This window comes from Crocuta crocuta, unplaced genomic scaffold, assembly GCF_008692635.1.
Source record: "Crocuta crocuta isolate KB4526 unplaced genomic scaffold, BGI_CrCroc_1.0 scaffold116, whole genome shotgun sequence".
Lineage (NCBI taxonomy): Eukaryota > Metazoa > Chordata > Mammalia > Carnivora > Hyaenidae > Crocuta > Crocuta crocuta.
Window position 1 is genome coordinate 5,197,981 of NW_027531562.1, and position 21,986 is coordinate 5,219,966.

Genomic DNA, 21,986 nt, shown 5'->3' on the forward strand with positions numbered 1-21,986 from the left:
TTTATTTAAATTCTAGTGTACATATATGGTAAAATTTAGTGATTCATCACATACATATAAGAATTTAGTGAGGGATTTAGTGATTCATCACTTACATATAACTCCCAGTGCTCATCACAAATGCCATCTTTAATGTTCATCACCCATTTAGTCCATCCCTCACCCACCTCCCTCCATCAACCCTCAGTTTGTTTTCTATAGTTAAGAGTCTCTTAATGGTTTGCTTCCCCCCTTTCTCAATCTCTCTCTCTCTCTCTCTCCCTCTCTCTTTTACCCTTCCTCTATGTTCATCTGTTTTGTTTGTTAAATTCCACATATAAGTGAAATTATACAGTAATTGTCTTTCTCTGAATGGCTTATTTTGCTTAGCATAATATACTCTAGCCCCATCCATGTGGCTACAAATGGAGATTTCATCTTTTTGAAGGCTGAGTAATATGCCATTAAGTATTCCTATATATATATTTATTTGTATATATAATATATATACAATATAATATATATTCATATATATTATAACACATATATATACAATATATACAATATAATATATATTCATATATATATTATATATATATACCACTTCTTTATTCATTTGTCAATTGATGGACACTTGGGCTCTTTCCTTAATTTGGCTATTATTGATAATGCTGCTATAAATATTGGGTTGTATGTACCCCTTTGAATCTACATTTTTCTATCCTTTGGGTAAATACCTAGTAGTGCAATTATGGGTAATAGGGTAGTTCTATTTTTAACTTTTTGAGGAACCTCCATACTGTTTCCCAGGGTGGCTGCACCAATTTGCATTCCCACCAACAGTGCAAAAGGGTTCCCCTTTCTCTGCATTCTCGGCAGAGAATAGTTTCTGGCATATAGTAAACAATCTGTAAATATTAAATGGCTACTCAACATGTGCTTAATAGGTTCAAATTTAACAAAATTCATAAATAATTATTGATTCATTGTTAAAATTCCATGTACTAAAGAAGGGACAAAGATGAGTAGAACAAATGGTCTGGTTAACAGAGGAGAAACTAGACAAGTGCAAACATAACTATAATATAAAGTAGGATGAGGTAAGTATCCTGAGATAAAGGTAAGCAATGTATAACAGAAGTTCAAAGGGCAGAGAGCTTGCACAGAATTTGAAGACTGAGGATTGTCTTCAGTAGGACGTGACATCTTGAATGTCACCACTTGAAAGGTGGTCATGCAGCTGCATGGTGGATTGGAAGGGTAGTCATGGCAGAGAGCATGTTTTATATAAAGAATCAGTGCAAATCAGACTATTCTCCACCTTTGAATGGCCATAGCTATTCTACAGTGATAGCTTCACAATATGTAGTAACGGTTTTTTACTAAGGTTGTTATCCTTGCTCTCTCCACGAAAACAAACTTTTTAAGGGTTATAGGTTGGTACATTTTATATCCTCTGCTAAATATATGAAGGCTCTGTTCATAAAAATATTTTAAAAATTTACTTTGCACCTTTCAAATTACCAAAGATTTTATACTTTTACTATTTATGTTAGACCTTCTGATTGACAGCCAAAATAGCTCCTCATATGTGATACATAATCAACCATTTCTAAAACAGCAGTTAAGGGCTAAGGCACTGGAGTTAGGACTGATATGTTTTAATTAGTGGTTTAACTGCTTACTGGCAACGGGATCCTGACAATTTATTAACCACAGAGGACTCAGTTTTATCATCTATAAAAGGGAATGTTAATCTTATTTATCATATAGAGCCCTATTAAAGATAGCTATAAATACTCTGCTACCCCTCTCTTTGAGGGTGAAGTTCAATTCTCATCTCTTTGATGAAAAAGTTGGCCTTTGTGATGCTCTTAATGAACCAATTGCAATGGGAGTGAGATCCTGGGACTTTTGGAGCAATATCTGAAGCTCTGCAGCTTTCGTTCATCCCTTTTTGAATTCTTGCTCTTGGAAAACTCTCTCTTAGAGTCCTTAGTCAATCATATAAGAAATTTGACTACCCGGGGCACCTGGGTGGCTCCGTTGGTTGAGCATCAACTTCAGCTCAGGTCATGATCTCATGGTTCATGTGTTCAAGCCCCGTATGGGGCTCTGTGGTGACGGCTAGCTGAGAGCCTGGAGCCTGTTTTGGATTCTGTATCTCCCTCTCTCTCTGACCTTCCCCTGTTCATGCTCTCTCTCTCTCTCTCTCTCTCTCTCACTCCCTCTCTCTTTCAGAAATAAATTTTTAAAAACATGAAAAAAAGAAATTTGACTACCCTTAGATAACCATGCTGGAGACACCACATGTAGGTGCTTTGGTTACCAATACTAGCTGAACCTGATCAGCTTCCCAGCCATTCCAGCCAAGGCACCTGACAAGTGTGTTAAGCCTCTGGGACTCTTCTGAACAGCCCATCCACCAGCTGAATACCAGAGTGGCATCAGCTGACTCGATGTGGAGTAAAAGTGTCACCAATTCTAACCAAATCTGACTTTTTAACCTGATTTCATTAATTATGAAATATAATAAATGGCTGTTTTAAAACACCAAGTTTTTGATTAGTTTATTAATGGTAACAACTAAAACAGGCTATAATGGAGATTAAGTGATTTAATATATACGACACAGCACAGTGTCTGGCACATAGTAAATATTTCATAAACTGGTTTTTTGCTATTATGGTATTAGTGCACCATAACCACAATTATGAAATCGACGTGTGTGTGTGTGTGTGTGTGTGTGTGTGTGTGTGTGTGTGATTTGCAAGGACTGAGAAAAACTCACGATGAAAGGTGATTATATGATGCACTTTCATATAAAATAGTCTTTGCTAAAGTGTTGTTCTATAAGGAATTCTTGTTTTCTCTGGCTAAGCTTTAAATAATGAATTTTTTAAAAATCTTCTAAAGTTTATTTGTTTTTGAGAGAGAGAGAGAGAGAGAACAAGCACGAGTGGGGAAGGGCAGAGAGAAAGAGGGAGACACAGAATTTGAAGCATCTCTGAGCTGTCAGTACAGAGCCTGCCATGGGACTTGAACTCCCAAGTTATGACACCATGACCTGAGCCAAAGTTGAACACACAACCAACTGAGCTACCCAGGCACCCATGAGTTTTTTTCTTTAATGTGTTTTTACCCCTTAGATATTTTCTCATTTTACTGTATATTGTCTGTCTGAATGATCTTCACTACTTTGTTAGCTTCAGCTTCTGTCATTTGTTAATCCCAACTCTTTTTTAGTTCGACTTATTTCTGAACTTCAGATGTGAATGTTCAGTTGCTTACTGAAGATATTCACCTAAATGTACCATGTGGCAAAACTGAACTCATCAACTCTTCATCCTTTCTCCTAAAATTTCCATTGTTCATTACCCACTCAGATGTTTACATCAAAATCTGAGTTTTAAGTAAAAAATCTGGCCTAAGACCACAAATCATGTTAGTTATATATATTTATTAAAATAGGATCCTGTCTATAGGTGATAATTGCAAAGTTTGAGGCTTTTATCACGTAGCTTATGTACTATGATACAGGAATTTCTAGGTTGAATGAAACAACAATGTATACAAATAGTAAAGAACACTTTACAATTTATCTGATATTTTGGATATGCTAAGGAAACTACACGGATATTTGGGATTTTGACCTTTTCTGTCTTTGGTTTATTTTTCATGCTCAAGCCTACAGAAGCTTGTGACTTATATACATTCATCCAAATTTTAATCTGAAGGTTATCAGATAGCCATATAGAATTCATTTGCTTATATATTTCTTTTGTTCTCTCAATTCAAGTTTAATGGAAACAACAACAAAAAAATCTAAAGTGATGCCCCACTACTGTACACATCATTGGCCTGCCCCATAGCACAACTCAGGCCATTCTTTCTAGAGGAAAAAAGGCTGGCTTCCCCAACCCCTGCAGGAAAGGCCTGTCCTGCTCCGCACCACATCTGCACTGAGTCTAAAGTCTTATCTTTGAAGCATGACAATAGAGCAAATGAGATTTTGTTTTCATGGCTACCTACTCTAAAATGGCCCAGTATGCACTTCAGCTTGGAGAAATATTCTTTGCTCCTCTGGACATCAGGCTTGATGATATCACCAATGTGCCTTGGGCACACCTCCTCATTTGTGTCAGTAAACTCCAATGCCTGAATTGGTCTCAGAATCCATAGAGTGGCCCAAAGAGAAGTCATTCACAGTGATCTACCAAAGGACATCTTTATCATCAATGATAAAGAGGCCCCTGAACAAGATACATTCATCAGTGTTTAACATTCCATAGTCGTAAAGGCCATATATGAAAGACCCATAGCCAGTGTTATACTCAATGTGGAAAAGCAGAACTTTTCTCTAGGGTCAGGAACAAGACAGGAATGTCCACTTTCACTATTGTTATCTAACATAGTACTGGAAGACGTAGCCTCAGCAATCAGACAACAAAAAGAAATAAAAGACATCCAAGTCAGCAAAGAAGAAGTCAACCTTTCACTATTTGCAGATGACATGATACTCTAGATAGAAAACCTGGAAGTCTCTACCACAAAATTGCTAGAACTAATACCTGAATTCAGCAAAGTCACAGGATATAAAATCAATGTACCAAAATCTGCCGCATTTCTGTATACCAATAATGAAACAACAGAAATCAAGGAATCAATCCCATTTACAATTGCATCAAAAATAATAAGATGCCTAGGAATAAAAGTCTAACCAAAGAGATAAAAGATCTTTACTCTCAAGACTAGAAAACACTTATGAAAGAAACTAAAGAGGACACAAAGAAGTGGAAAAACATTCCATGCTCATGGATTGGAAGGACAAATGTTAAAGTGTCTATACTACCCAAAGAAACCTACACACTTAATGCAATGCCTATAAAAATACCACCAGCAGTTTTCACAGAGTTATAACAAACAATCTAAATTTGTATGGAGCCACAAAAGACCCTGAATAGCCAAAACAATCCTGAAAAAAAAAAAAAGCTGGAGGCATCGTGATTCTGGACTTCAAGCTATATTACAAAGCTGTAGTCAACAAGACAGTATTGCGCTGGCACAAAAATAGACACATAGATCATAGAACAGAATAGAAAATCCAGAAATGGACTCACAACTATATGGTCAATTAATCTTCAACAAAGAAGGAAAGAGGAACCAGTAGAAAAAAGACAGTCTCTTCAACAAACGGTGTTGGGAAAACTGGACAGCAACATGCAGAAGGATGAACCTGGAGCATTTTCTTACACCATACACAAAAATAACTCAAAGTGAAGGAGAAACCTAAATATGAGACAGGAAACCATCAAAATCCTAGGAAAGAACACAGGCAGCAACCTCTTTGACCTTGACTGTAGCAACTTCTTACTAGACACATTTCCCGAGGCAAGGGAAACAGAGGCAAAAATGAACTATTGGGACTTCGTCAAGATATAAAGCTTCTGCACAGAAGAAATGGGCAGAAGACATGAACAGACATTTTTCCCAAGAAGACATACAAATGGCCAACAGACATTTACAAAGGTAGTAAGCATCAATTATCATCAGAGAAATGTAAAACAAGATCACAATGAGATACCACCTCGTACTTGTCAGAATGGCTATTACTAAAATGATAATAGTAGGTTTTGGCAAGGATGTGGAAAAAGAGAACCTGTGTGCACTGTTGGTGAGAATGTAAATTCATGTAGCCACTACAACAAGTGTGGAGTTTTCTCAGAAAAAATTGAAAATAGAAATACCATACATCTACCAATTCCACTTCTGATATGTGTCCAAAGAAAATGAAAATGCTAGTTCAAAAAGATATATGCACCCCTCTGTTCTTTGCAGTCTTATTTACAAGTGCCAACACATAAAATCAACCTAAATATCCATTGGTGGATGAATGGATAAAGAAAATGTAGCACAGCTAAAGAAACAACAAAACTAAAAAGCAGCCTGTGGAATGGGAGAATGTATTTGCAAATAACATATCTGAAAAAGGGTTAGTATTCATTATCTATAAAGAACTTATCAAACCCAACAGCCTAAAACCAAATAATCCAGTTAAGAAATGGGCACAAGAGGGGCACCTGGGTGGCTAAGTCAGTTAAACATCCAACTTTGGCTCATGGTTGAACCCAACGGGTTCGAGCCAACAGCTCAGAGACTGGAGGCTGCTTCATATTCTGTCTTTCTTTCTCTCTGCCCCTCCCCTGCTCACACTCTGTCTCTCAAAAATAAATAAAAATTTAAAAATTAAAAAAAAGAAATGAGCAGAAGATATGAATAGATATTTTCCCAAAGGAGACATTCAAACAACCGACAGACACAGGAAAAGATGCTCAGTATTATTTGTTATCAGGGTAATTACTGATACATATCAGAACCACATGAGATACCACCTCACACTTGTCATAATGGCTAAAATTAACAACACATGAAATGAGAGGTTGGTAAGGATATGGGAAAAGGGGAACTCTCGTATGCTGTTGGTGGGAATGCAAACTTTGCAGCCATTCTGGACAACAGTATGGAGGTTCATCAAAACATTAAAAATAGAACTTTCCTACAAACCAGCAATTGCACTACGAGGTATTTACCTAAAGGATACAAAAATACAGATTTCAAGGGGCATATACACCCTAATGTTTATAGGGGCATTATCAAGAATACAAACTATGGAAAGGTCCCAAATATCCATCGACCAATGAATGGATAAAGAAGAGGTGATACACACACACACACACACACACACACACACACACAAAATGTGTGTATATATACATATATGCACAATGGGATATTACTCAGTAATTTAAAAATGTGAAATTTTGGCATTTGCAACAATGTGGATGGACCTAGAATGTATTATGCCCGGTGAAATAAGAGTCAGAGAAAGACAAAAACCATATGATTTCACTCGTGTGGAATTTAACAAACAAAACAGATGAACATAAGGGAAGGGAAAAAAGAGAGAGAGGGAAGCAAACCATAGAGAATCTTAACTATAGAGAACAAGTGGTGGTAGGGGATGGGCTAAATGGAAAGCACTTGTGATGAGCACTGGGTGTTGTATATAAGTAATGAGCCACTAGATTTTTCACTTGAAACCAATTTTACTAAATTAAACTAGATTCTTCACCTTAAACCAATTTTACTTTATATGTTAACAAACTAGAATCTAAGTAAAAACTTGAATTAAAAAAAAAGAAAAGAAAGACTCCATTGTCCTGGGCACTGATATGCTTGGGATCTGATACCAAGAGAATGTTCATGGGTCCTAGGCCTCCTTGTTTCTTGGGTGTCTTGATCCATGCCAGACAATAGAAATGAGATCCACAGATACACCAATCGCTTGGCAGCTGAGTTCCTTAAATTCTCCTGCCCTGTCCCTGAAAGCAACGATCTCTGCGGGACACACAAAGGTGAAGTCAAGAGGGTAAGAGAACACAAAGTATTTTCCTTTGTGGTCATATAGACTTATGTATTTTTTTGTTTTTAGTTTATTTTTTTATTTTGAGGGAGAAAGAGTGCGAATGGGGAATGGGCAGGGACGGGGGGGGGGGGCAGGGGGAATCCCAAGCAGGCCCTGTGCTCTCAGTGAGACTCCATCTCTGGAACCGTGAAATCATGACCTGAGCTGAAATCAGGAGCCTGGTGCTTAACCAACTGAGCCACTGAGGCACCCCCACCTGATGTTTTTAAACTGGCCAACTGGCATAGCAGCCATGGCTTTGAAGTTGGAGGCAGGATGCCCAATTTTGGCATTTCCTGAAGGTATCTTGTCATCAGCAACTGAGATAGAATGGACCAAAGACCAGTCAGGAAGAAGACACTGTCCATATATTTTTTAATGCTTTAGCAGTAGCAAAGCCAATTGTTTCTCTGGTTGGCACACCAACCAGAACTTTCCTAATGTCATTTTTAATATAATATTTACTTGTATCTTAGTACAACTTTATGAAAATTTATGGTGCTCTGCTCTTTAATCCTGGAAAAACTTTTAGCAAAAATTTCTGTGACTTGAATTTGGAAAATACACTTCCTGTTGATTTACCATATATGCTAATATACTTAAATTCTGAAAAGTAAGGGCTTGCAGGAAAATTATACCTGTTTAGTTTGTTTAATCCAGTGGTTGCCCTGCAACTTAAAAAATTCACATTTATCAGGCTATTTATTCTTTAGTTTGAAAGACTTAGAACTTTAAAATTGATACTCACTTTAGTTAATTTCATGAATGCCTTTTCTACTGCATTGACTCAGTGAGGGAGGAAACCTTTTATGTGTATACTTTCCACTTGGGTAGACTAAATAAGAGTCTTTTTTTCTCTTTCTTAAACAGCTTCCCTAATTGTTCACTATTACTTTAGATGATTTCTGAAATTCCTTGACAATCAGTCTTAGGTGAGTTGCTTCTGAAGATGAGACTTTCTCCTTTCACTGCTGCATTCATACATTGGCAAATCTGTCATATTTCTTTTGATTCTTTGCCTTTTTTCCTTTCCTCTTTTACATTGCAGTCTTTGTCTTGCCAAGGCTTCCAGCTTTATAGAATATTTGTGTCCCCACAATGACTTTAGAAGAAAATTTATCCATTAGAGTATAGCTGAATACCTCAGAATATTTTATTTAACAAATTATTTTGCATAGGCTTCCTTTAGCCTGAAATATTCTCTGCACCTCAGGCCCCAAATATCCTTGACTTTTCAGAAATGCATCAGTTGTATAAAATGAAGCATATCTATAACATGCTTACAAGCATGTGCTAAGATAATAGCACTAAAGGAAAAATAGTGTTTTGGCAGAGAAATTTTTAATTCATTGCTTTAGTGAAAACAGCTACAACTCTCCATCTTCTACTCAGCATAGAAAACACACTTCAGTCTTTAAGTCAGCTCATGTAAGACAGTTAACTGGCAGGAGAGTCAGCACTCTTCACTAGATGGACACAACAATATCAAGGAAATGTTAGAATAACTTAAACTTCCTTAATGAGTTTCAGGGCTTTAATGAGATGATTTTTCTCTTCTTGTATGATTAACATTGCTCTGTGATAGCAAGAGGACCCATGTGTGTGCATATATGAAGGAAATGTAGAATGAAAGAGCTCAAGATAAATGATTAAGAGGAAGTTAAGAAGTGGTTAATCCCTTAGAGCCCAAAGGGGATTAATTATTTTTTTTGAATTTTTGTAAGGGGATTAATTATTGATAACCAGTAACTGCCACCAGCATGAGTAGTTTCTCCAGATAATTGTTATACCCTACAATAAAATAGCAAATGACTATTATTAAACTACCAGCATTTTAGCCATTTATTTTCAATGATCATCATATTTTAATAGAGGTTAGCCATGTATGTTTAACATACAATGGATAGAAGGTTGATGAAGCATAGGAGACTAGGATGGCTTTTTAAATATAACTGGGGAAACAGTGGTTATAGAGAAAAGGAATAAGGGCAAACACAGAAGATGGAGGAGAGAACCATTTTGTTGTTGATTTTGTTAGCTGTCTCTGAATGTGTGTTCAGAACTTTTTAATTTCAGCAAGGGACATCACGTTTATTTATTTAAAAAGCACTTAAATTAATGATGTCATGATCTAGCTATGCTTCTGGTTAGGAAAGACAGTCTCTTGCATGCAGTCTTTGAGTCCCAGCTTGGCCACAAAGAATGGGTCTCTGGCCCCTGGAGTACTTCTCTAACCAAGAGATAGGGAGCCCACACTACCTTGCAGGGCTTATTACTTTGTATGGGAATATCTTTCCCTGGGTCAAACTTAATGCACACCTTTATTCTGTTTAAAGACACTTTTCAGTCACTTCTTGGCTTTTTGGCTAAGATCAAGCATACAGACAGTTTCAATGACCCTCAGGCACACCTCCAATTTTCTGTATTTCATATCCAATATGGGAGAGATTGGAGTCCTTATACTGCAGCAAAACTTGGGGGGCTTGCAGTCATGCTGCATGATGGCTGTGGAATGGATTTGTTGGCCTAGGGGAACTGGTGCATTGCAAAGTATTGAATCTTGTATATACTTTCTTTCCTTTCTTGCTATTAGTAAATATGGTACCACGTGGTCTGGCGTGCATATTACCGGTTCTCAGCAACTTTTAATATTATACTAGTGTCTTCCCTGGTGTCACTTATTTGCCTTTTAAGCTTGGCTGCCCTCACGTTATATTCTATCAAGCACAGCCTGATGACCCAGTGGATGGTGAAACAAAGGTTTTCCATCTCAAGCTTCAATGAGGATTGTGTTATAGTTTGAAGGTAGGAAGGGAATTACAATCATTAATCATTCATCAGTAGTGATTACCATTAAGAATGGATATTTCTGATCTATCAGCTATTTACTACTTCTGTGTTTTGCTTAGGTCACAGAACATTCGTCAATCTAGCATCAGTTCAGTCAGCTGTTTGTGCCTTTGGTACAAACTTCTTAGACGGGCCACATAGCCATTCCTCTCTTGGGTCTCATATTTCCCTGTCAAGAATTTTTCCAAGGGTAACAGGTGAATTTCCTCCCTTCTCTGGATCCCCAGACTTCTCCTATTTTGCATTTTGGGGAGTCTTCAATCCATATCCTCTCTTAAGTTCTACTTTCCCTATATTTTTTCATATTTAACATTGATTATCATTAAAACTAGAATCTGAATCATTACCAACAAACATATTATCTATTTCTTCTTGAACGAAAGGGCATAATGTTTAAAACATTCCATGAAGAAAGGGGCAGTATGTCTAGTATGACCAAGAAGGAAATGAGTAACAAAAGAGTTGTGCATATTAAAATTATTTAAGCATTCATATTCTACCAAATATGTATGTAAGTGTGCATATTACTTTTAACAATTACAGAGATACAAATGGTTCTTAAATAGCAAAAAAAAAAAAAAAAACCATTTTGTCAAATTGGAGTCAAAGAAATATGGGAATTCTCCCCATCTTTAAGTGTTCTTTAATTACTGGCCTTTCTGTGGTTGCACTTACATTAACAAAGAGAATTGGATATTAAGGCAATAAATCAGAATATTCAACTTAAAAATAGCAGTTGAAAAATAAGTGAAATTTCCTACAGAATTCTACAGCTTGTTCTTTACACAGAAAAGATTCATTAGGTAGATGCTTAACTCTCTACTCTTGAGAAAAGATTGTTCTCTAATTGTCGTGTGAAGTAAAATGAAGGTAGATAATACAAATATTCTGATTGATTAAACGACTAAAATTGTGAGTCTTCCAAGAAATAGGTGAGGATTCAAGAATATCTTATTGCAGTTTATTTTTTTCTGTTTTTTTTTTCAGCTACCATCTTCTAATAACTCACAACTACATCTTTTCTTGTTAGAACATGTTATCCAGCACTTTTTGATTACATGTTCTCAGATAATAGCTGGGGCAGATTGACCAAAGGAGAGCAATTTCTTTAATCAGGGTAACATAATGATTCTATCACAAACTTTAGATAGGACTATGGATATCACCAATTTTTTTCTGGTCTATTAATAGTATTGTATCTTTAGTAGAATTGAAGACAGGACCTTATGTAGGTCTCAATACAACTTTATAAAAGGCCATAACAATGCCTTTAGAATCAAATCCATTTGCTGTTCTACAGAAAAGAAAGTTTTTTTAGTAACTTGGCCATAACCTGAGGACAGGGACCTTGCAAATATTAAACAGTAGAAAGTAGTGAACAGGAACCTGAAATATCTTTTTTTAATGTTTTATTTATTTCTGAGAGAGAGAGAAGAGAGAGAGAGACAGCATGAGCAGGGAAGGGTTAGAGAGAGAGGGAATCCCAGAATCCGAAAGAGGCTCCAGTCTCCGAGCTGACAGCACAGAGCCCCACTTTGGACTCAAACCCACAAACCACGAGATCATGACCTGAGCCGAAGTCGGCCATCCAACAGACGGAGCCAAAATTTCTAACTGGTCAAAGCCAGTGACATTCGGCTTCTGTCTATTCTTGAGTCATTTTGTTGGCATCGCTTTCTTCACCTTGAAAAGAGGGTGCTGTACAACATATTCTGAGGTCCTTCCAGTTCTAAAGTTCTTTGGCCAATTACCTGGAGCCCAAGTGATGCCCTGAATCTGGCTGGTATGCAATAAATATTTGATTATTATCAACAATGTTTGACTTCTGAATGTGGAGAAGCACATGCTGTATGGAAATACCATGGTATCTCAATACACAGAACTTTGGGAGCAGATTGATTTGGGAGCAGTGTGATTAAAATGAATGAATTCTTTGTTTACTTAGGTCAAAGAGAAATAGTTGTTTTTTTAAAAACAATCTAAACTAAATTAAAATAAAATCCTCAATATTCTAGTTTAAAATATCTAGTAAACATTATTTTTATCTTCGATAAGATGCCACGTAAGTGGTTGTAATATGTTAAATGTAATGAATATATTTAAAAGAAAGCCTTTAAGATATCTGAGGTGTTTATACTTTGTGAACATAACCAGTATATTCATTATTTTAAAGAATATATACTGGAAGAAATCAATATTTATATAAGTAATAAAAGAGACAGCAGGTTTAAATTTTGGTGTCAATAAGACTATCTAACAGAATCACATATCATGTATTTGTATGACCATGAAAAGTTGAAATAGAAAAACATAAAAGTACACTTTTAGTTAATGTGTCTTACATGTACAGAATGAATTGGTAACTTTCATGTGTATGAAGTACTAATAATAGCTTACATTTTTAAAGTATGTGTACTGCTCTAAATAATTACCAATATTTGCTCTTTAATCCTTGTAATGACCCTATAAGGTATTTACTATTATTATCATTATCCCCATCTTGCAGACAAAGAAATTGAGGATCAGAGATGTTCATTAATTTGTCTAAAGGGACACAATTATTGAGTGGTAGGTCCAAAATTTAAACCCCAGTATTCTGTTTTTATGCTTTTAACCAACTGTAATATTGGATTTTTGTCATGATAATTTCTGAAAGAATTAACAAATCATGTGAAATGCATTATGTCCTTATTTATTTACAAGTTTTCTAAGCACAAAAATTGACTTTTCCATGTGTTTAAACAAGTGCATCATTTTCTCCTTTATCCACATTTACAATTTCTGTTATCCTTTGTAAAACTAAGAAGCTGTAATATCAATTTTTTTTTGTTTTAATATGAGACCATCATTCAGTTATATGATTTGCTAGCATGTGTGCTAGAATATATCAATGCTTTTTATCTTTGCTTTTAATAGGTAGGGAACCAATTTCTGATGAATTGCTGTGAACTGAGAACTATGTTCTCTGTGAAGTTATAAGTAGCCCACATATATCTCTTTTTATTCTTTAGAAGGCCTTATTTAGTTATGTTAACATCATCTCAGCCTAGAGTGTGTTCCCTTTAGAAATCATTGATCATCTGTTTTAGTCAAGCAGCCGACATGTTCATATTACTTCACTTCTTATTCAGAGGTCTCAAACATCTATCTCTTTCACTCTCTTTCAAAACCTTAAATGGGACTGACAATTATAATGATGTATCTTGTGATACAAAGCATAAATCGTAAATAAGTCACAAATAGTAATCACACAAAAGAAAGAAGGCTGAGAAAAATCCCAGTCAGATAGTGTACAACAAATAGTTCCTACTTTTAGTCAGGGAAGTAAATGCTTGTTTGCAATAGAATCAAACTCTTATAAGACGCTTGAAGAACACTTCCTGTTGCAAAATGAGAACATTTATAGTTCTATTCAAATAATGCAGCACTTCCAGCCTGTGAAAATAGATAAGCTTCCAGGATTCTTCTTATGGAAAGATAAGCCTAATGAAAACAAAAATGAAAAAAATGCCTTAAAAAACTACGTTAGTAGACATATCTTAGCAGGAAAACACTTAATTTTTTAGTGCCGGACAAATAGGCATGTCTGATTTAATGGTGTCTTTCTATACTCAACTGAACTTCAAAGGGTCTCACTGATACATTGTTAGATGAGAAATTATACAGATTCTAAGGAATTCTTATTAAAATCAAATGTTTTGAAAAATTACAGTATTTTAATTTGATCATATAAAGCTTAAGTTGTATCATTTTAGTCTTATCCAAACTCACTCAGAATATATATGAAATTCTTTCATGGAAGTTTGACAATTTTTGGTTAAAATTTTCTTTCTGAGTTGTGTTTATTCTAGAAATCATATTGCTCATTGCTTTTGTTAAGTAGTGAAGAGCATTATTTACGAATATAAATCAGTTAGGATGCTTTGTGGAGCAAGTGATTGAAACACTGACTTAAGCTAGTTTAAAAACAAGAAAATGTATTTTTTTTAAAATCAGGGATGACATCAAGGTGGATTGATTCAACAGCTCAATCTTCTTATCAAGGATCAAATTTTTTGAGCTTCTCCACTCTGCTCCCTAGAACACCAGCTATACACACGTGTTGGTTTTCTTTATGATTGTGAGGTAGCTGCTATGTTTTTTGTTCTTGTCATATATGTGTGTACGTGACACAGAGGGAGAGAGGCATTCTCTGTGAATACTTGAATTAAACTGGGATAATTTGGGAAAGAGGAGAAAGGAAGAAACGATGCTGGGTGATCATCAGTGTCCAACACAGGAAAGCAATGTAACATAATGATGAATGTTTTTGGATAGCCCATTTTAATAAAGTTTGACTCTACTGGATTCATATTACTTTGAGCAAGATTCAAAATCATGTCAAAAAAATTCATGTTTCCTATTACTTCCTTTTGAAGTTCAGTTATGGCCACTTAACATGGAGACTCTAAATTTGGAATTATACACCTGCAAACTGGAATACTTATTCATTTATTTATTTAAAGAGTACATAGTATGTGTGAAAGTGAGAGAGGGGCAGAGGCAGAGGGACAGAGAATCTTAAACGGGCTACATGCTCAGCACAGTCCACTGAGGGCCTTGATCCAGCAACCCTGGGCTCATGACCTGAACTGAAATCAAGAGTTCAACACTTAACTGAGCCACCTAAGCACCCCTAGAATTCTTTTCTAAAATATTTGCTTATGGGGCACCTGGGTGGCTCAGTTGGTTAAGTGTCTGACTTTGGCTCAGGTCATGATCTCGTGCTTCGTGGGTTCGAACCCCACGTCAGGCTGCTTCAGATTCTGTGTCTCCCTCTCTCTTTGCCCCTCCCCGCTTCAAGCTCTGTTTCTGTCTCAAAAATAAATAAACATTAAAAAAAAGTTTTAAATGTTTGCTTTGAGAGAGAGAATACCAGCAGGGTAAGGACAGTGACAGAGGGAGAGAATCCCAAGCAGGCTCCATGCTCAGTTCAGAGTCTGACATGGGGCTTGGTCTCACCACCACGAGATCACTACCTGAGTGGATGTCAGGAGTTGAACACCTAACCAGCTGAGCCACCCAGGCACCAGGCCCCTCCTAGAATTTTTAAATGTAAACTAATTTTATGAGCTTTTATTGTATTCATTCTTATGACAGAGATTGCTTCTTATTCTCTCAAGCTTTAGATGGGCCATGGTTGCTTACAATAAACACCGTTTAACAGACTCCTTTGCAGCTAGGTGTAGTCATTGATAAAGGTCTTTGACTGGGATGTGAGTGGAAGTCATGTGTGCAACTTTCAGTTTACACTTTGAAGAGAAAGTATAATAACAGTGGTAAAAACAAGAAAAAAGAAACCTAGACACCTGGTCTCTTTAAAGAGAAGATCTAATGTATCAGCCTAGATACTTAGGTCTGCCTTGTATGCCAGTTTTAATTTAGGCTGAACTTACATACTAATATGATAGATAGCCAATGTTAATATACTATCTAGAAATAAGGTGTGATTCCTTGTAACTAGAAACTGGATTGCAATCTTCCTGGGTACTTCTTGTTTTGAATATTATTAGGCGAAAGTAGTGTTGTATGGAGCTCCCGATATTTTTATTTTGATCTTGTAGTTTTTTTATGCACACAGCAGATTTAACTGTTTTGAATGAAATTACTCATTTTAAGCAATTAACATCCAATCACATCACTTAAAATAATCAAACCATTTGTGTATATATGTGTATATATATACATATATATATATATAAATACACAGCATACATTGCCACTGTTTACTGTCTCAAAGCATTTTAACAAGCTATTGTGCTGGCAGAATTAATTAGATCTGAAAATGGGTGTAATAAAAACAATAAAAGCTATAAGAATGCATTAAAAATAGAGTACCAAAATAATAGAATGTAAGGTTTCTAAAGTTATATTTGACTAGTCAAATGTTCCTTAATAACTGGATGCATGAGAATACATTGTTCATTATAATATTAAAGGAATGTAATGAAATGGAAATTGAGGCAATAGAGAATTCAGTATGCACAATTATTTTAAATTTAAAATCTTCCCCATAATGAACATAGCTAAAAACATAGAAGACAAATGATAGAGAAATTAGAAGCAATTATCAAAGGAATTCTCAGCAGAAATTTCTGATTTAAATTAAAGCCTATGATTAAAAATCTCCTGCCTCTTTGTCCTTCTCCTCTCTTCCCACAATCCACTACTATAGCACCTTGTAACTTAATTTCTTTTCCTCAAAGGCACTCATGCTCTGGTATTGTACAAGAATGAACATATCAAATTTATGTCTTTATGGTTTTTGCTTCTATCTGCTAATACTTAATTTTAAAAAGAACAAAGATGGAAATATTATTGAAGAGTGGCCATAAAAAATGGAATTATTTTTCACCTACATACCTCCATTAATTTTGTAAAGGAAAAGGAGAAACTTTTCAAATTCTTTTTTATTGAGATTTGAAATATAGCATAGTGTATTTTGGTGGCTGGAGCTGACTTACAACTATTTAGGTATCCTAAGCATTAAAAGATTATAGTGCATCATCTCCAGATACAATTCATTTATTCATTCAAAACTGATAGTGAACATCTGTTCAGGTATTGTTCTAGGTGCTGGAGATAAACAGAAAAAAATATTACATTTTCTTATTATGGTCCTATTTTGGTGATTAAAATCATACTACATCATAAAAAAAGTATGGGGCAGTTGAACATAGTTGTAATTTTTGATGAATCTTACTGATTCTTTAGGAGATATAAAGTTCCTTAAAATGGCATTTTTGTGCATATACTTAAATTTCATATTACCTATTATACACTGATATCATTATTTGCTATTTTGTCATTTTCCAGAAATTATTGATATCTAGTTATTTTTAAAGTAGTAGTTAAAAACCATTCATCTAATATATTTGTCCTTTCCCTTTGGATGGCAGTGCATTTTATAAAAGATCCAAAATGACCATATAAAAAACTAGAGTAACTTGAAGTGATTTTAAAAGTTGAAATCATCGGTTGTGTTTATTTTTCAGTTTACATCCAAGTTAGCTAGTTTATAGTGCAATAATGACTTCAGGAGAGGAATCTAGTAATTAATCCCTTATATTTAACACTCAGTGCTCATCAACAAGTGTCTTCCTTAATACTCCTTGCCCATTCAGCCCACACCCCCACCCATAATCCCTCTACCAACCCTCATTTTGTTCTCTATTTTTAAGATTCTCTTACCTTTTGTGCTCCTCCCTGTTTTTGTATTATTTTTGCTTCTCTTGCCTTACGTTCATCTGTTTTGTATCTTAAATTCCACATATGAATGAAGTCATATGATATTTGTCTTTCTCTGTCTAATTTTACTTAGTGTGATACCCTCTAGTTCCATACACATTGTTGCAGATGGCAAGATTTCATCCTTTTTGATTGCTGAGTAATATGCTGAGCATAACTCATGTTATACACCATGTCTTTATCCATTCATCTGTCAATGGACATTTGGGTTCTTTTCATACTTTGGCTTTTGTCGATAGCACTGCTACTGTCAACAGTGCATATGCCCCTTTGAAACAGCACTCTTATATCCTTTGGATAAATACCTACTAGTGCAGTTGCTGGGTCATAGGGTAGTTCTATCTTTAATTTTTTGAGGAACCTCCATACTCAAAAGTATGTTTTCCAAAGTGGGTGCATCAGTTTGCATTCCCAGCAGCAGTGTGAAAGTGTTCCTCTTTTTCCACATCCTTACCAATATCTGTTATTGACTGACTTGTTAATTTTAGCCATTCTTACAGGTGTGAGATGATATCTCATTGTGATTTTGATTTGTATTTCCCTGATGATGAGTGATGCTGAGCGTTTTTTCATGTGTCTGTTAGCCATCTGGATGTCTTCTTTGGATAAATGTCTATTCATATCTTTTGCCCATTACTTCACTGGATTAATTGCTTTTTGGGTGTTGCATTTGATAAGTTCTTTATAGATTTTGGATACTAACCCTTTATCTGATATGTCATTTGCAAATATCTTCTCCCATTCCATCAGTTGCCTTTTAGGTTTGCTGATTGTTTCCTCTGCTGTGCAGAAGCTTTTTATCTTGATGAATAGTTCATTTTTGCTTTTGTTTCCTTTGTCTCCAGAGACATGTTGAGTAAGAAGTTGCTGCTGCCAAGGTCAAAGACGTTTTTGCCTGCTTTTTCTTCTAATATTTTGATGGCTTCCTCTCTTACACTTAGGACTTTCATCCATTTTGAGTTTATTTTTATGTATGGTGTAAGAAAGTGGTCTAGGTTCACATTCTTCTGCATGTTGCATGTCCAGTTTTCCTAGCACCACTTGGTGAAGAGACTGTCTTTATTCCATTGGATATTCTTTCCTGCTTTGTCAAAGATTAGTTGGCCATACGTTTGTGGGTCCATTTCTGGGTTCTCTACTCTTTTCCATTGATCTGAGTGTCTGTTTTTGTGCCAGTACAATACTGTCTTGATTATTACAGTTTGTAATACATCTTGAAGTCTGGAATTATGATGCCTCCAGCCTTGGTTTTCTTTTTCAAGATTGCTTTGGCTATTTGGGGCCTTTTCTGGTTCCATACAAATTTTAGGATTGTTTGTTCTAGCTCTGTGAAGAATGCTGGTGTTATTTTGATAGGTATCGTATTGAATATGTAGATTGCTTTTGGTAGTATTGACATTTTAACAATACTTGTTCTTCCTATCTATGAGCATGGAATATTTTTCCATTTTTTTAATCTCAGTTTCTTTCATAAGCTTTATATAGTTTTCAGTTTATAGATTTTTCATCTCTTTGATCAGGTTTATTCCTAGGTATTTTAGGGGTTTTGATGCAATTGTAAATGGGATTGATTTTTTTATTTTTCTTTCTGCTGCTTCATTATTGGTGTATAGAAATACAACCAATTTCTGCGCATTGATTTTATATTCTGTAATTTTGGTGAATTCATGGATCAGTTCTAGCAGTTTTTTTGTGGAATATTTTGGGTTTTCTACATAAGAGTATCATATCATCTGCAAAGAGTGAAAGTTTGACTTCCGCTTTTGCCCAGTTTGGATACAATTTATTTCTTTGTGCTCTCTGATTGGGGAGGCTAGGACTTCTAACATTATGTTCAATAACAGAGGTGAGAATGGACATCCTTGTCATGTTCCTGACCGTAAGGAGAAAGTTCTCATTTTTCCCCCATTGAGGATGATCTTAGTGGTGGGTCTTTTGTATATGGTTTTTATGATCTTGAGGTATGATCCTTCTATCCCTACTTTAATGAGGGTTTTTATCAAGAAAGGATGCTGTATTTTGTCAAATGCTTTCTCTGCATTTATTGAAAGGATCATGTGGTTCTTATTTTTCTTTTATAAATGTGATCCACATTCATTGATTTGTGGATATTGAACCAGCCCTGCATCCCAGGAATAAATCCCACTTGATCATGGTGAATAGTTCTTTTAATGTATTGTTGGATCCTGTTGGCTAGTATCTTGTTGAAGATTTTTGCATACATGTTCATTAGGGAAATTGGTCTGTAGTTCTCCTTTTTAGTGGGGTCTTTGTCTGGTTTTGGAATGAAGGAAATGCTGGCCTTGTAGAATGAGTTTGGAAATTTTCTTTGCATTTTTATTTTTTGGAACAGCTCTTAAAGAATAGGTGTGAACTCTTCTTTAAATGTTTGCTAGAATCCACCTCAAAAGTGGTCCAGCCCTGGAGTCTTGTTTTTGGGAGATTTTTGATTACTAATTCAATTTCTTTACTGGTGATGGGCCTATTGAAATTTTCTGTTTCTTTATGTTTCACTTTTGGTAGTTTATATGTTTCTAGGAATTTGTTCATTTTTTTTCCAGATTGCCCAATTTATTGGCATATAATTACTCATAATATTCTCTCCTTATTGTTTGTATTTCTTCAGTATTGGTTGTGATCTCTCCTCTTTCATTCATGATTTTATTTATTTGGATCCTTTCCTTTTCCCTTTTTAATATAATTTATTGTCAAGCTAATTAATATACAGTGTATACACTGTGGTCTTGGCATCTGGAATAGATGCCCATGATTTATCGCTTGCATACAACACCCAGTGCTCATCCCAACAAGTGCTCTCCTCCATGCCCAACACCCATTCCTCCCCAAATCCCCGTTTCAACACACTGTTTTCTGTACTTAAGAGTCTCTTATAGTTTGCCTCCCTCTCTTTTGAAACAATTTTTTCCCCTTCCCTTCCCCTATGATCCTCTGTTAAGTTTCTCAAATTTCACATATGAGTGAAAACTTAAGATATCTGTCTTTCTCTGACTGACCTATTTCACTTAGTATAATACTTTCCACTTCCATCCATGTTGTTGCAAATAGCAAGACTTCATTCTTTCTCATTCTTGATTTTATTTATTTGGGTCCTTTCCTTTGCTTTTTTGTTCAAACTGGCTAGAAGTTTATCAACTTTATTAATTCTTTCAGAAAACCAGCTCCTGGCTTCATTGATCTGTTCTACTGTTTTTTGTAGGTTTTTGGGGGTTTTTTTGACAGCATTGATTAATGCCCTAATCTTTGTTATTTCCCATCTTCTGCTGGTTTTGAGTTTTGTTTACTGTTCTTTTTCTAGCTCTTTAAGGGATAAGGTGAGGTTGTGTATCTGAGACCTTTCTTCCATCTTTAGGAAGGCCTGGTTTGCTATACACTTACCTCTTAAGGCCACCTTTGCTGCATCCCAGAGGTTTTGGGCTGTGGTGCTATCATTTCCATTGGTTTCCATAAACTTTTTAATTTCCTCTTTAACTTTTTGGTTAACCCATTCATTCTTTTTTTAATGTTTATTTATTTTTGAGAGAGAGCAAGCAGGGAAGGGGCAGAAAGAAAGGAAGACACAGAATCTGAAGCAGGCTCCAGGCTCTGAGCTGTCCACACAGAGTCTGAAATGGGGTTCAAAGCCATGAACTGTGAAATCATGGCCTGAGCCAAACGAAGTTGGATGCTTAACTGACTGATTCAGCCAGGTACCCCAACCCATTCATTCTTTAGTAAGCTCTTCATTAATCTCCAAGTATTCGTTGTCTTTCTAAATTTTTTTTGTGGTTGATTTCGAGTTTCATAGTGTTGTGGTCTGAAAATATGCATGGTATGATCTAGAATTTCTTGTACTTGTTGAGGGCTGATTTGTGTCCTACTATGTGATCTCTTTTGGAGAATATTCCATGTGCACTTGAGAAGAATGTGTGCTCTGCTGCTTTAGGATGAAATGTTCTGAATATATCTGTTAAGTCCATCCAGTTCAGTATGTCATTCAAAGCCATTGTGTCCTTGTTGATTTTCTGGTTAGATATTCTGTCCATCTCTGTAAGTGAGGTGTTGAAGTCCCCTACTATTATGGTATTATTATCAATGAGTTTCTTTATGTTTATGATTAATTGATTTATATATTTGGGTGCTCTACATTTGTAGCATAAATGTTTACAATTGTTATGTCTTGGAGAATAGACCCCTTAATTATGATAGAATACCCTTCATCTCTTGTTACAGTCTTTGTTTTGTCTAGATTGTCTGATATAAGTATGACTACTCCGGCTTTCTTTTGGTGACCATTAGCATGATAGCTGGTTCTCTGTCCCTTTACTTTCAATCTGAAGGTGTCTTTAGGGCTAATGTGAGTTCTTGTAAACAGCATATAGATGGATCTTGTTTTCTTATTCATTCT

At 35.6% G+C, this 21,986-nt stretch overlaps 1 pseudogene; it reads right to left on the reverse strand.

Moving 5' to 3' along the window:
- The window catches only part of LOC144238832 (peroxiredoxin-1-like), a 46,606-nt pseudogene extending 25,559 nt beyond the window's left edge, over positions 1-21,047 (reverse strand).
- Positions 21,048-21,986: the final 939 nt, after the last annotated feature.